General features: G+C 39.8%; 1 protein-coding gene across 16 annotated transcripts in view; it reads right to left on the bottom strand.

Annotated features, from left to right (window-relative positions):
* Window positions 1-12,823, bottom strand: part of Ldb2 (LIM domain binding 2) — a 364,317-nt gene that overhangs the window by 283,938 nt on the left and 67,556 nt on the right. The gene's annotated exons all lie outside the window — the stretch shown is intronic.

Genomic DNA, 12,823 nt, shown 5'->3' with positions numbered 1-12,823 from the left:
TAAATTCCTGCCTTGTGTGTTTTGCAAGTTCAAAACAAGGTGAGCACGGCTTGAAAATGTAAATAGTTACAGTCTTATAATTATTATTTTTGTAGTTGCAAGTAAACTATTTTAAAAGCCATATGGTTTAAAGTTGTTTTTCTAACCAGAAATAATGCAAAATGCTGAAGGGAGGTAACAGCCAGGAACAGAATACGAGGAAGACTGGGTGTCAGAAATGGAGCTGTGTCGGCACACACGCATTTTGTCCGCATCTTGCATGGCCCCTTTCTTCTGGCTATTTCCCTGCTATTCTAGCCCTGCCCAGCATAAATCTCCCTGAGGAATAGTAGCTATAGGGGAATCAGGGTAGATTATTGGCTGCTTACAGCTAATGAGCTACTTCATTTGTTACGCTGCAGAAAACCCACCCGGTCTTTCACTCTGATCTCATGACCAAGTGAGCTGGAGAGAAACCGGAGCTCTCCCCCCCTGCATGCTTCTGTGCGCATCATTTGAAGAGACTGAAGGCTGAAAGACAGGGCAGGCAGACATGCCACCTCTTCCCCGTACCTAGGCTTGTCTGCCTGTCTTCTTCCAAATACTTACTCATCTATCTGCCCTGGCACGCGAGAAATGGCTAAGGATTCCAAACACAGCACAAAACTAAAGATTCCTTAGGAAGTAAATCTCTTGCCAATACTTAAACACTTAAATTTGCCTAGGAATGGAAAAGGTAGGCTTTTTCCAAAGCATGTTTCTTCTCCAAATTCCATATATGAAAGGAGCTTCTGTGTTAAAAAGAAAACCATGAAAGCATATAAATCTTTATGCAAAGAATCAAAAAGTCCATGAGCTGGGGGTGGTGGTGCATGCCTGTAATCCCAGGACTTGGGAGGCCAAGGCAGGAGGATCCCTGGGAGTTTGTAGCCAGCTTGGGCTACAAAGTGAGTTCAGTGAACTACCTAGTGAAATCCTGCCTCAAAAAGATAAAAAGGCCAAATGAAGAGGAAGAGGAGGAAGACGAAGAGTAGGAAGGGGAGAAAAAGAGGGAAGGGGAGAGAAAGAAGGGAAAAAAGGGAAGAGGCGAAAGAGGAGAGAAAGAAATAGTGGAAAAGGAGGCAGGGAAGAAGATAGAGAAGAAGGAGAAAAGAGAATAAGGGAAAAAATGAAGGAAAACAGAAAACACAACAATCCTCTAATTGGGCATCTCTGTTTACAGGTATCCCTTTCTGCAAAACTGTAGAATCTATAATTACAGCCAAAATACCATCAAAAACTCCTGCCTTTGGATCTCAAATATGACTTTAGACAGAGCTCCCCAAGAGAGTGATAGATATACTTCCTTTAGTTTCAGCAAGATACAGACATGGCTGTTCTGTGAAGACTTCCTAAAAGTCAGAGAGAAGAGAGGCATAAAGAAGCCCCAGGACCAGCACAACTGCAGGCAGATTTGATTAATGACCAGAGGAATCTGGAATCTGAAAGTTTAGTGCAGTCTCCTCCTGTGGGGTTTTCTTTTTTTTTTTTTTTCTTTTAAGAAAGACAACAGGAGATGTATATAAGCTCTTTTATCTTTCTGTTTCCCTGAAAACTGCTTAACTGCTGCTGATAGGGGAACTTTCAAAGGGCGGACCTGAGACATAGCTTTGATTGAGCAACTTTTAAACCAAAAGTAAAGGTCCAGGGAAGTTTAGCAGTATCTCTGTGATCAGCATTCGGGGGCTTACAGGAAGCGGGGGTGGGGGGGTCTGCACATATTCAGCTGGCTTGGTGCATGGTGTCTGTTTCAGTCACTTCTTGTAAACTTTGTGAAGGATCAGAACGTTGTGCTTCTTACCTGCATCCCAGGCACTGATCATGACAGCAGCCCAGACTGGGTCCTGGAGTCTCTCTCTGATTCCCACTCTGGTTCTCTGCAAAACTTTGTGCTCCCCTTGACATAGAGGGGGATTGGCTTTGAGGTGGTGGGTCCCCTACAGGAGTGATACTGACAAGTTCTCACATTGTGAGGCCCTGTTTTAAATTGTTATCAATGAAAATGGAGGCCTAAGAGTTCTGTACCTAGGTGCCATTTCCAGATTGGGATTTTTTTTTTTGTTATTGTTGTTGTTGTTGGCGGTGGTGATGTAGGGGATTGAACCCAAGGTTTTCACTCTGAGCTACATCCCAGCCCACTCCATCCCCCTTTTGAGAGAGGCTCACCCAGAGGGTGTCCAGGCTGGGCTCAAACATGTGATTCTCCAGCCTCCTAGAGTGCTGGGATGACAGGAATGCACCATCACACCTGGCTAAGATCAGGATTTTTCAAACTGGGCATCCTGTGCCTCTCCCCTACTCTCTCCAGGCCTCTCCTTTCCTCTCCCATCTTCTCCCCTGGCTCCCCCTTCTCCCCTCTCTTCTCCTCTCCTCTCCTCTCCTCTCCTCTCCTCTCCTCTCCTCTCCTCTCCTCTCCTCTCTTCTGTCTTCTGTCTTCTGTCCTTTCTTAATATGATTTCCTCAGGCTGAAATTTGTCTAGGATCATTGAAACTCTATAAGTTGGCAAAAACAGAAAGAAAAGGTGCTTGGGTGCCTGAGTCAGCACGTAGAGGAAAATCATTCACTGTGCAGAAAGAGCTGCCCTAAACAAGTGATGTATTGACTTGGTTTGTTGTGTTATAGCAACTGTCTTTATCCTAATACACATGATTTTTATAGATGATCGTGAATCAGGGATATTTTCTCCCAGCAAGGATGTCTGACTGGGCTCACAAAGTGAAAACCAGCACTGCACCATACCAGGCACACTTGTCTGACAGGTATTGAGTGCAGGATGAAGGGCAATACCTGCCAGGAAGGGCATGATCCAGCTTCTTAACGACAGAGAGGAGGTGAAGATGGGGTGGATGTGGGCATACTGCCCACACACTGAGACTTTTAACTCCTCCTTCACATCCAAAGGTGGCTGTTGGCCATCACTGCACCTTGGGGGATGGATCTCTCTGCCTCCTACGGGATTTACAGAGTCTTTAAGCAAAACATTTTAAATAAGATCAGTACCTCTGGCTCAGTGGCTACAAGTCCAGTACCTAAACCTTGTCAGTTCTGAGCTTTGGGGAATGATCTTAAACCTCTGCTGGCCCATCTGAGAACACGACTACATGGCACAGCTGATAAACTGGTATTGATTTTCACAGATCACCCTTGTCAAAGGATTTATTGATGTGTCAATACATGTTGCGGAGAGGATCATAGCTGGATATCTTTGAAGGATTTATAAGAAATCTACCAGCTTTAATACCCTTGGCAATAAATAACTAACAAGTACTGCACATATTGATTCTTGTCGTGTGGTCAATGCAATCTTTAGCCCACTAATTGTCAGTATTGACAAACAGTTCATGATCTAAATGAGCAGCTGGACATCTGCTCTGAGGGGAACATTTCCAAAGGGGTTTTCCTAGCTGGTCTTGGTCTCCTCGCTGTTCTTGGTTCCTGTTCACCAGCAGCCTCACAGGTAATCTTTTGAGGCAGAGGTCAATATGCAGAATTAATTCTTCCCTGCTGCCAAATGTTGGAGGGTGAGGAACAGTGAGAAAGGCAGGCACCCAGCTCTGTGGCTCACGTCAGGAGAGATCTCCCAGTAGAATTCTTCTCAGATGCCTCTTCGTAGAAGAAACTTTCCCCGCTCATCCTACCCCTAGGAATTTAAACCGCCTCAAACCCTCCCCATCACTAGGCAATTAATCAGTTCCTCATTATCTGTATTGAACTCTATTTGTCTATGTTTACCTTCTGTGCTTTTGTTCAACCCTAATTTATTAACTGTAATGAACTGTTTTATTTAGGAAGATGATAAGGGGAGTAGTTGTGAATCTTACTTGACAAAAAGTAGGCTGGGGATGTGGCTCAACGGTAGAGCACTTGCCTAGCATGTACGAGGTTGAGGGTTTGAAAAGATATGTAGTTAACCAATCTGAGAAAGGTTTTCACGGGGCTCACAAAAAGTCTAGGCAGCCTAGGGGTCTATCATCTCTCACTTCTTAGCTGTGTGCTCTCTCAGTGGTCACCCACAAGCCTACCCACTCCTAATACAACAGTAACTTATGAGAGCTCAGCTCTCTCGAAGCCCTTAAATGAGAGAATTTAGGGCATGCGTTGCACATAATATCTACTACAAAGGATTGTCATGATTGTTCAAGATTTCTGAGTTTGTTCATCACTTCATTTCCTCAACATTGATGGAACACTAATCAAGAATTAGGAATGGGTCCATGGTCATGTCCTGTTGCTAACACATCCAAAATACCAAAGGACACTTTTTAACCTTAACTGCTCAATGAGTCCCTTTTCATAGATGGATTAGGATCCAGGTCACTAAAGTAGAACAAACTTTAGATCACTCCATATGTTATTAATCATTCAAACAGTGTTATTATCTAAATTTTTATATTCCTTTTTGTTTTTTCTGGTACCAGGGATCGAACTCACGACCTCGTGCTTGCCAGACAGGTGCTTACATCCTGAGCTAAATCCTTGGCTTGGCTAAATTTTTATACTATTAGTTTTCATAATGAGGAACCCTCAAAATAAATCTAAAGAGAGAGTATTTACTAGAACAGATTTTCTACAATGATTACCCATCTGTTATTTCTGTAGAATTACATGGCATTTAAATCCAGTTTATCCATTCCTGAAGGTATTTTTGTTCCTGTTGTAAACATGTGAATTGAGTTTAGTAGGGTAGCCATGTAGCTCCTATTGTGATCCCAACGCAGACATCACCTCCTGTTCACCTCTGCTGAAAGGCATTCTGTCCCCTGGGAGGAAGAGTAGAGTGGAATGCAGCTCGAAAGTGCAGGTAGGAAGAGTAAAGGCAGCACGTACACATATATATTTGACCTTTAAATGTATTTTTTTAAACTTTTGACATTGGCTCTCCAGGCACCAAGAATATCACACTGGTTTAGTGAATAGACTTAGGATTGCTCGTGCATAGGTATAGAGAAATCTTTTTGATTATTTTTATCAATTATTTTCTTGTAAGCTTGTACTCTTCCCAATCATTACTCCATCTTTATTTTGCTAATGGGGAGTTTGGGGCTTATCACAATTCTTTTTTCACAAATGATTTTAAGCTATGTCACCTGGATGAAGCTTCTGTTCCACCTCTGGTAATTGAGGCTTAGCACATTGACATTAGCAAAGCAGAGAGCCCAGGTGTCTGGAGACAATAACTGACACTCCCTTGTCAGAGATGGAGCTTTTTACAGAAGTGACATCCTATCTGATCTTCCTAATGCCTCCACTGTTCAATTATCACCAGCCATTTGGGGAGTGACAGGATATCAAGGGAAAATTCTTTCCACATCACTTTCTTTCCTTCTCTCCTTTCTTTTTTCTCTTACTACAGGAAGGGCTACTCATTGTGCTTTAAAAAGCACAGACATTAACTCTATGGTAATGGTACCTAATGTTTTAGCAAATAGGTTTGCTTGGTTTACGTCTCCAAAGGCAAATCACAGGCATTTGTCTACACGCCAGGACCTTTCCATGCTCCTTGACCCAGGATTTAATCTCTGCAGCCCTGGAACCCTGACTTTGATGGGAAAAGCAAGAGCAAAACCTAACAATGAAATCAACAAAAAAGATAGAACGATAGACTGATACATCTAGAGATAATATACGTTATACTATATATAAATATTACATACAAAGGTTATATTTAGCAATTAATTATATACAGCCACTATAGGGTTACACTTAATTTGGGAGAAATATTAGGAAAGGATAACCATTCTGAAGTCTTTGGCTTTTGCAAAATTAGTTGACTAAAGCTAGGATTGAAAAGATTAATTGAAGAGCCAGAAGTATAAAAATCGTATATTTTATTATTATGAAAATGCACAGCAATAAGTGTATTCACCAGAACCTTTCTTTCAAACAGCACTAAATATTATGCCAACATTTTTTCCTGAGCTTCTTAATAACCTTGCAAGGTGAGGAAAAGGCAAATAATAACATTCAAATAACACCAGTTATTTGGATATAGTTATTTGGATATAGAGTGGAGTAAAATGTTACTGACAAACATTTCCAATGCATCTGCGTACCTCAGTTTCCCCATTGTTGGAAGGTATTCATAGCATTTAACACATAAGGCTATTGTAGAACACAGAAAAATGCTTAACTGAGATTCTAATACAACGAGAACCCTGAGTAAATGTGAGATGATGCTGTAATTCTTACTGCCATTAGAATACAAACACTAAGCCAAAGTTGGTGGAACATCCCTATATTTGAGGCAAGAGGATTGTCTGTTCAACACCAGCCTGAGCAATTCAGCCAAGTGCTGCCTCAAAATTTAAAAATACTAAGAAGAGTGGCCATGTAGTTCAGCGTGAAAGCCACAGATTCAATACCCAGTGCTGACAGAAGGAAGGAAAGAGAGAGAGACAGAGAGAGAGAGACAGAGAGAGAGACAGAGAGAGAGAGACAGAGAGAGAGAGAGACAGAGAGAGAGACAGAGAGAGACAGACAGACAGAGAGAGAGAGAGAGAGAGAGAGAGAGAGAGAGAAATTTTGTCATTTTCATGTTTCCTGGAGCTGCATCACTGAGAGAAATACATGCGTCTGAGCCCCACTCATAAGCACTTGCACAGTGGTTCGGCAGAATGCACCGAATGCCTCCACAAAGAGTATTCTCTATGTATGTTGCACTTCTGAATTTCAAATATTTATTGGATATAGTATCTTCTATAAGCCTTCCAACCAAGTGGTGAGGTAGAAAACTTAAAGATACTAGGTTTAGTGAAAGAGTGAAGGACAAGAGAGGATACATGACACACTCAAGGTCATGAGCAAATTAAAGTCCAAGACAAACTCACACCCAACTTCATTATATTGAGTTCTTTCCACCTGCAGAGGAGAGCTGTGTGTTTTTACTTGTTTGGGCTTTATAATGTTTTATAATGTTTTTAATTTTTTGGATATTCATATTGTTTTTGGATACTCATATTGTTATAATGTTTTTAATTTTTTGGATACTCATATTGGATACTCACTTTTAGCATCTTCCTAAGAGCACTTTGATTTTCTTTCTAGAAAATTAGTTTTCACTCAGTGTGTGCTAGGATGAGTGGAGGGTAAGACAAGCCATGTATGGAAGGGGAAGTCTTGGGGCCACTTTTCCATACCTTTTCTTGTCCTGTCTCAGAAGCTCCTAGAATCAAATACTTTCTTGTATCACCTTGAATCTCGAATAGCAGGAAACCAGTAGCAAGCAATAGTTTCAGTCCAGTGATTACAATTAAATAAGGTGAGGAAGTGTGGGCTTCGCCAGTATCTTACATTTTCTACTGATTCCTCCCCAAAGCCTGCTTACCTCAGCCTCCCTGACCATTTTCCAAGCCATCTTTGCAATCTTCTAATAACTCATCTTGTTTAAGTCACACTCTGTGTTCCGCAATGCAGGAACCTGAGCAGATGCAACAAGACTCCCCCTTCCTTTTTCTCATTCATTTCATCAACAGATACACTGAGAGCTTATCAAGTGAGAAGAATTTCCATTTGCAATATAATGAAGGTGAGAAAATTATAAGCACCCAAAGGAGAAAAAAGAAAAAAAAAAAAAAAAAAAAAAACATCTGATGAAGTGCTTCAATCAGGAGTAGGACTAAGGGGCCCCTGAAAACAGAGAGCTCTCTGGAGAGATAATAATAAAAGCTCCTGCAGAAGGAGGGACTTCATTTGAGCCCAGAGAAATGAACAAAATTTGCAGCCCATCTTTTCCAAACTTCCAGAATCAAATAATTCCAGAAAGAAAAATAGCAGTAACATAATAGTGCTTCATTCAAAAGCAAAAGCATATTCCTTCTTAGAAGTAATGCTTGATTTATGGGAGGGAATTTGAAGAAACCAAATTCTATATACTCAGACTATGCAAATGTATTATTTAGCATATTCTTGTCAACCTTGAAAATGAACCTTCATAAACATTTTCAATCAGCCTTCCAGGGAAAGTGCTATGAGTTCCACTACATTCATCAGGTGGATCACCCCGATGACTGCCAAATCCTGACCCTTTCCTATGCTTTCTCTTCCTATGTACGCAATTCATTCTTTAAGCTTCGAGTCAAGTTACACTAAGGGAGAACTCTTTGAAGAAACCCTCAATATTAGATCCCCGCTCCTACTCACTTTGCTTTCCATTTAGAAGTTAAAAAAGTTGTGACTGTATGCTGACATAATTCTTAATAAATAGTTATTGCAAACTGGACTGTGAGTTTCTGGAAGAGCAATGAGTAGGAAGTGCTTCCACTGTATCATCTTCACTGAGTGGAAACAACTGAAGAATTGGTGAGTTCTAATATATTTGGTTTAAACTGCACTGCTTACAAAGACTAAAAAGGCACCAGTAATACATGATATATGTACATGTATATCATGCACATTATTAATACGTAAATATACAATACATTCACATATAGATGCATACATGAATGTGATACATACATATGTATATATATGTGTGTGTGTGTGTTTTGCTGAGTTGAAAAGTGCTTTTGTCATGGATCACTTTTCTTCAATCATATCTTGACTTTTAGCTCTCATTCTCTATGACGATAGCTTGTAACTCATACTGTTTTCATCTATGGACTTCATAGCAAGAAAAGCACAGACAAAATCTGATTTCAAGTGCATAGAACACACACACACACACACACACATATATATATATATATATATATATATATATATATATATATGTAAAATATGGGAAAAGAAAGGAAATATACATGGGCTCGCATGTCCTTTCTCTTCATATGCAGTGTCTCTGTTTCTTATTTTTAAAATCTTATTACCAACATATCTTTTCTTGAACACATCACCCTAAGTATCTAGAGTCACTATCACTGTCACATCTGCGTGACTTCCACACCCTGCAATTACATCTGTTCTCCCACCTTCCTCCCGTGGTTTTTTTATTGGTTTCAATGTACTCTACCTATAAGACTGTGAGCTCCTTGGAGGGAAAGACAAGACCTACTTGCCTAGGAGTTTCCATTTTTGAGTGTGCAACACAATCTTGACAAATATTTGTCCTGCTGAAACATTTCAAGTATTTTATTTTCTTCTTTTTTTTTGGAGAGGATTGATAAATTGATGGATCCAATTCAGAGTCTTGAACTCAGCTGCATTTAATCTTATTACTTCATTTCCTCCCCAGCTCACCTTCTTGCTCTCTCCTGATAGAGAGATGTAATTCCTGTTGTCCCCTTTCTTCTGCATGATTTAATGTCACAAATATGATTAATGTGCTACTCAACTTCTTGCTCATATGACTAATAACAATGTTAAAGAAGAGTGGACCTGCTACTAAATGCCACTGCAGCAAATGTCATATCCGCTCTGACTCTGTGTACAATATCCATGGGAATATTCCAAGTTGAATGAGTTTTGCAAGTCAGATGTCAGCAGACCCAAAAGATGCAGAACAAAGCCCTATTCACAAACCTCATCTCGTGAGCTGTAATCTGTGTGGATGTACAAAACTGTATCCCCTTACTCCAGAACAGTAACCACAATACCTTGTGTGCAGGTTCTTATCTGAGAACTTTATATATTCTTGTGTGACTTTTTAATCCTCAAAGTACCACTAGGAATGAATATTATTTCTACTATCTTATAGATGAAGAGACTAAGGCACAAAGAGATTAGCTCTAAGATCATATTTTTGTTCTTTTCTGTTAAAATTACCATTATTGCTGCTGTTGTTCATTATTATTTAGAAAGTAAGGTAGAAAAAACAAGGTCCGGGAATTCTCCCCGGCTTTTTCTCTCTGTGTGGTCCCTGTGATCTCTTCTCAATGGATGAGGGGGAGGCTCACTGTGGGGATGGATCAAGACTTTTGATGAACCAAGCCTAAGAGAGGTTGGGGAACTTGCTCACTGAGGAACTGGGACAACTACAAGACAAAAGATGTGCATTATTTTTTTTTTTTCTTTTAATGAAAGTACAGTTTCTTCAGACGGTTTTGTGGGACATAGCTTTGAGTAAAGATAACACATTCACCAGCACACTCAATCTCGAGACACAGTCACGTGAACCTGGTATAAACTGAAGGGTGCCCTCTCTGGACCTTTGTTTTCCCATTTTCGGAATGAATAGCCAGACTCCTGTCTCCCAAACTATTCATTGATATCAATTTATAAAGACACAGAAACATCTTTTAAACAGAATAGAAAACAGAGTGCATCTCACACAGGGAAAATGAGTACTTTTTGTGAATATTTTGCTTCAGTTGGGGTTGCCTCTGTGTGTGTGTGTGTGTGTGTGTGTGTGTGTGTGTGTGTGTGCACGTGCACTGGATTATGTCATAAAGAGCATTTCTGCTATAAGACAGAGATGCAAAAACAGAGAAATTTGAAAGCCACAGGGCTGGGTGACATTTTATGGCTCTTTCCAATTCAAAAAATATATGATTCTGTGAAAGGTAATGATTTCTACTATAATTTTATATAAAACATTGTTTTGCACAAGACCCTGAAGAAAATAATAATTGTTATATCACATTTGACATATTTGTCTACTCATATATTATTATTCAAACACCAAAAAGCATTTGACACTGTAGGTCAAATTTTGATCAAGCAAAGCCTTCTTTGACCCTCGCCTTTCTGCCTTTAGGGGAAAAAAGTGTCTACACAGTAAATGTTCCCAAGGCTCAGTTCAGACATTCTGTATTCATTTCAAGCAGTATTTTTTAATGAAATTTTACTACATTGAAAGCATTAGGACTATTCTTCCAATTTGGGATGTAACATGCACAATTCAATTTTTATTAAATGTAATGATGTCTAGAAATTAAACCTCAGGAGAGTATTTTAAAACACAACTGTGAGCAACATTATATCAATGCTAAATGAATTCAGAGGATACCATCTGCAAAATTAAAGAAGTGATTTAGGGATACAAGTGTCAACTTGGGGAAGGACTGTGAATGAACCCCGAGTTTCTTTTTGCACTGAAATAGCATGATTCAGCGGGTGTACTGATGGTGACAGACACACACTCTGCAGCACTGAGATGAATTGTAGATGACCTTGCTTCTCTGTTCCCATGGATTCTGTTGGCCAGAACAGGGACCAATTCATTTTTCTCTTCTCAAATAAAATAAAGAACCATGCAGACTCTTCCCTGTACATTCAGCCAACAAGCAAGGTATGTTTTTATTTTAAATGCAGAAACACTTTATGTGGGCTACATCAGTTTCCTAAACTTTTAGAAATTGGCACGCAAGTAAATAGTCCATGAAGAGTAAAATTCAAATGACACGTTGGGAAAAGTATATATTATTCAAGAAATTTAGAAATTATGTGACCCTGTGTTATCCCAATTTTACAGGCACATTTTTATCATGTATTTAGTCAAAGATATCTAATGGATGCCTGTTAGATAGTGGGCACTGCTCTAAGTAGCAATGGACTAGACCAAGTTCCCTGTAGTTTACAGTGTAGCTAAAGAGGAAGCTGAGGAATAAGGAAACACACAAAGCATGAGATCCTTGCAGGTCCTGATAAGTGCAGCACAGGGGAAAAAACATTCAGTGACTACTGAAGTCACGCAGGTCAAGGGAACCTCTAAGGAAGTGACATTTGAGCTGAGACCTGAATGGCAGGAAAAAGTCAGCCCCATACAAACCTGCAGGCTGAGCTTTCCTGCAGGGGTCGTGGCAAGATCCTCCCTCCAGAGGAAATGCCCAGCATTTCCCCTGGAGTCTCGGGAAGGCTCCCAGGGCTGCATCTCTCCTACTGGACACACTCTTCCTCTGTGCCTCTGCTGCATGTACAGAGCTAGCTTGTTCTTTGCCCTTTTAACCCCAACACTTTTTGCACTCTATTTTGAGGAAAGAAAAATGAAGAACTGAAGTGGAACACAGTCAAATTTTTCTGCAGAGTACACACTCAGAATAGTCTGATAATTTTAAAATCTGTTTTTTAAAGTTGTGTTAGGACAAAATAAGAATGATAATACTGGATTAAATGTAGAAGGGACTTTCATTTCATTTTCCCTTAAGCCCGATTTAATGATGTATTTCTGTGAACAATGGTCTTGATACCTTCTAAATATTTCCAGTATTCTTCTTGTTTTTATTTCTTTGTCATGACTGGATAATGTTTAAATGTGTTGACCAATCACCAATTGCTTTACAGTTGCAAATAAAAATAAATCTTATGTCAACAGAGGATAGGTAAAGTTGGAATTAATTTTCTCCAAAATAATCCACCTTCCTGGTACCTTTCTTCTAATTCTACCATCACTCCCACTTATTCAGAAGACAGAGAGCTTTGCACTTGTGTCAAAGAACAAGGCACTGACTTAGTGCAATGTTTCTTTATCGAGTATTGTATTTCTTCTACCTTCCAAAAAGGTTGCAAATAGACCACGGCTTTTAAAGCCACTGACCTTTTACACGGAATATTTGAATTTTATCCTTGGACCTTGAGAATGAAAATCATTCCAGAGTTTAAAAAAAAAAGAAAAGAAAGAAAGATTTAATGGTGCTGGGGGTGTGGAGCCGTGATACAGCTTACCACCCCAGCTACTTCCCCCAAAAAAATAGACCAGAAATTTGTAAGGAAACACCACTTAGCAAATAACCCGAGTTCTCTGAGGGTCATTTTCTACAATGAAACTCCTGGCTTCTGTCATCAAATAGTGGAATGTAGAGCTGGGAGGAAGGAATCTTGTACTCTTCTTGGTTTCCAGGTCTGAGATACACTGTTTACTCTCTAAAATATTCTGTCACTTTTTTCACCTGAGAAACTTCTAAAGAGCTTTCAGATAAGTTGGGTTGGCCT

Source organism: Cavia porcellus, unplaced genomic scaffold (assembly GCF_034190915.1).
Source record: "Cavia porcellus strain 051 isolate PalLab524CR breed Dunkin Hartley unplaced genomic scaffold, mCavPor4.1 scaffold_18, whole genome shotgun sequence".
Classification (NCBI taxonomy): domain Eukaryota; kingdom Metazoa; phylum Chordata; class Mammalia; order Rodentia; family Caviidae; genus Cavia; species Cavia porcellus.
Note: the sequence above shows the minus strand (reverse complement) of the source record. Positions and strands in the feature narration are given on the sequence as shown.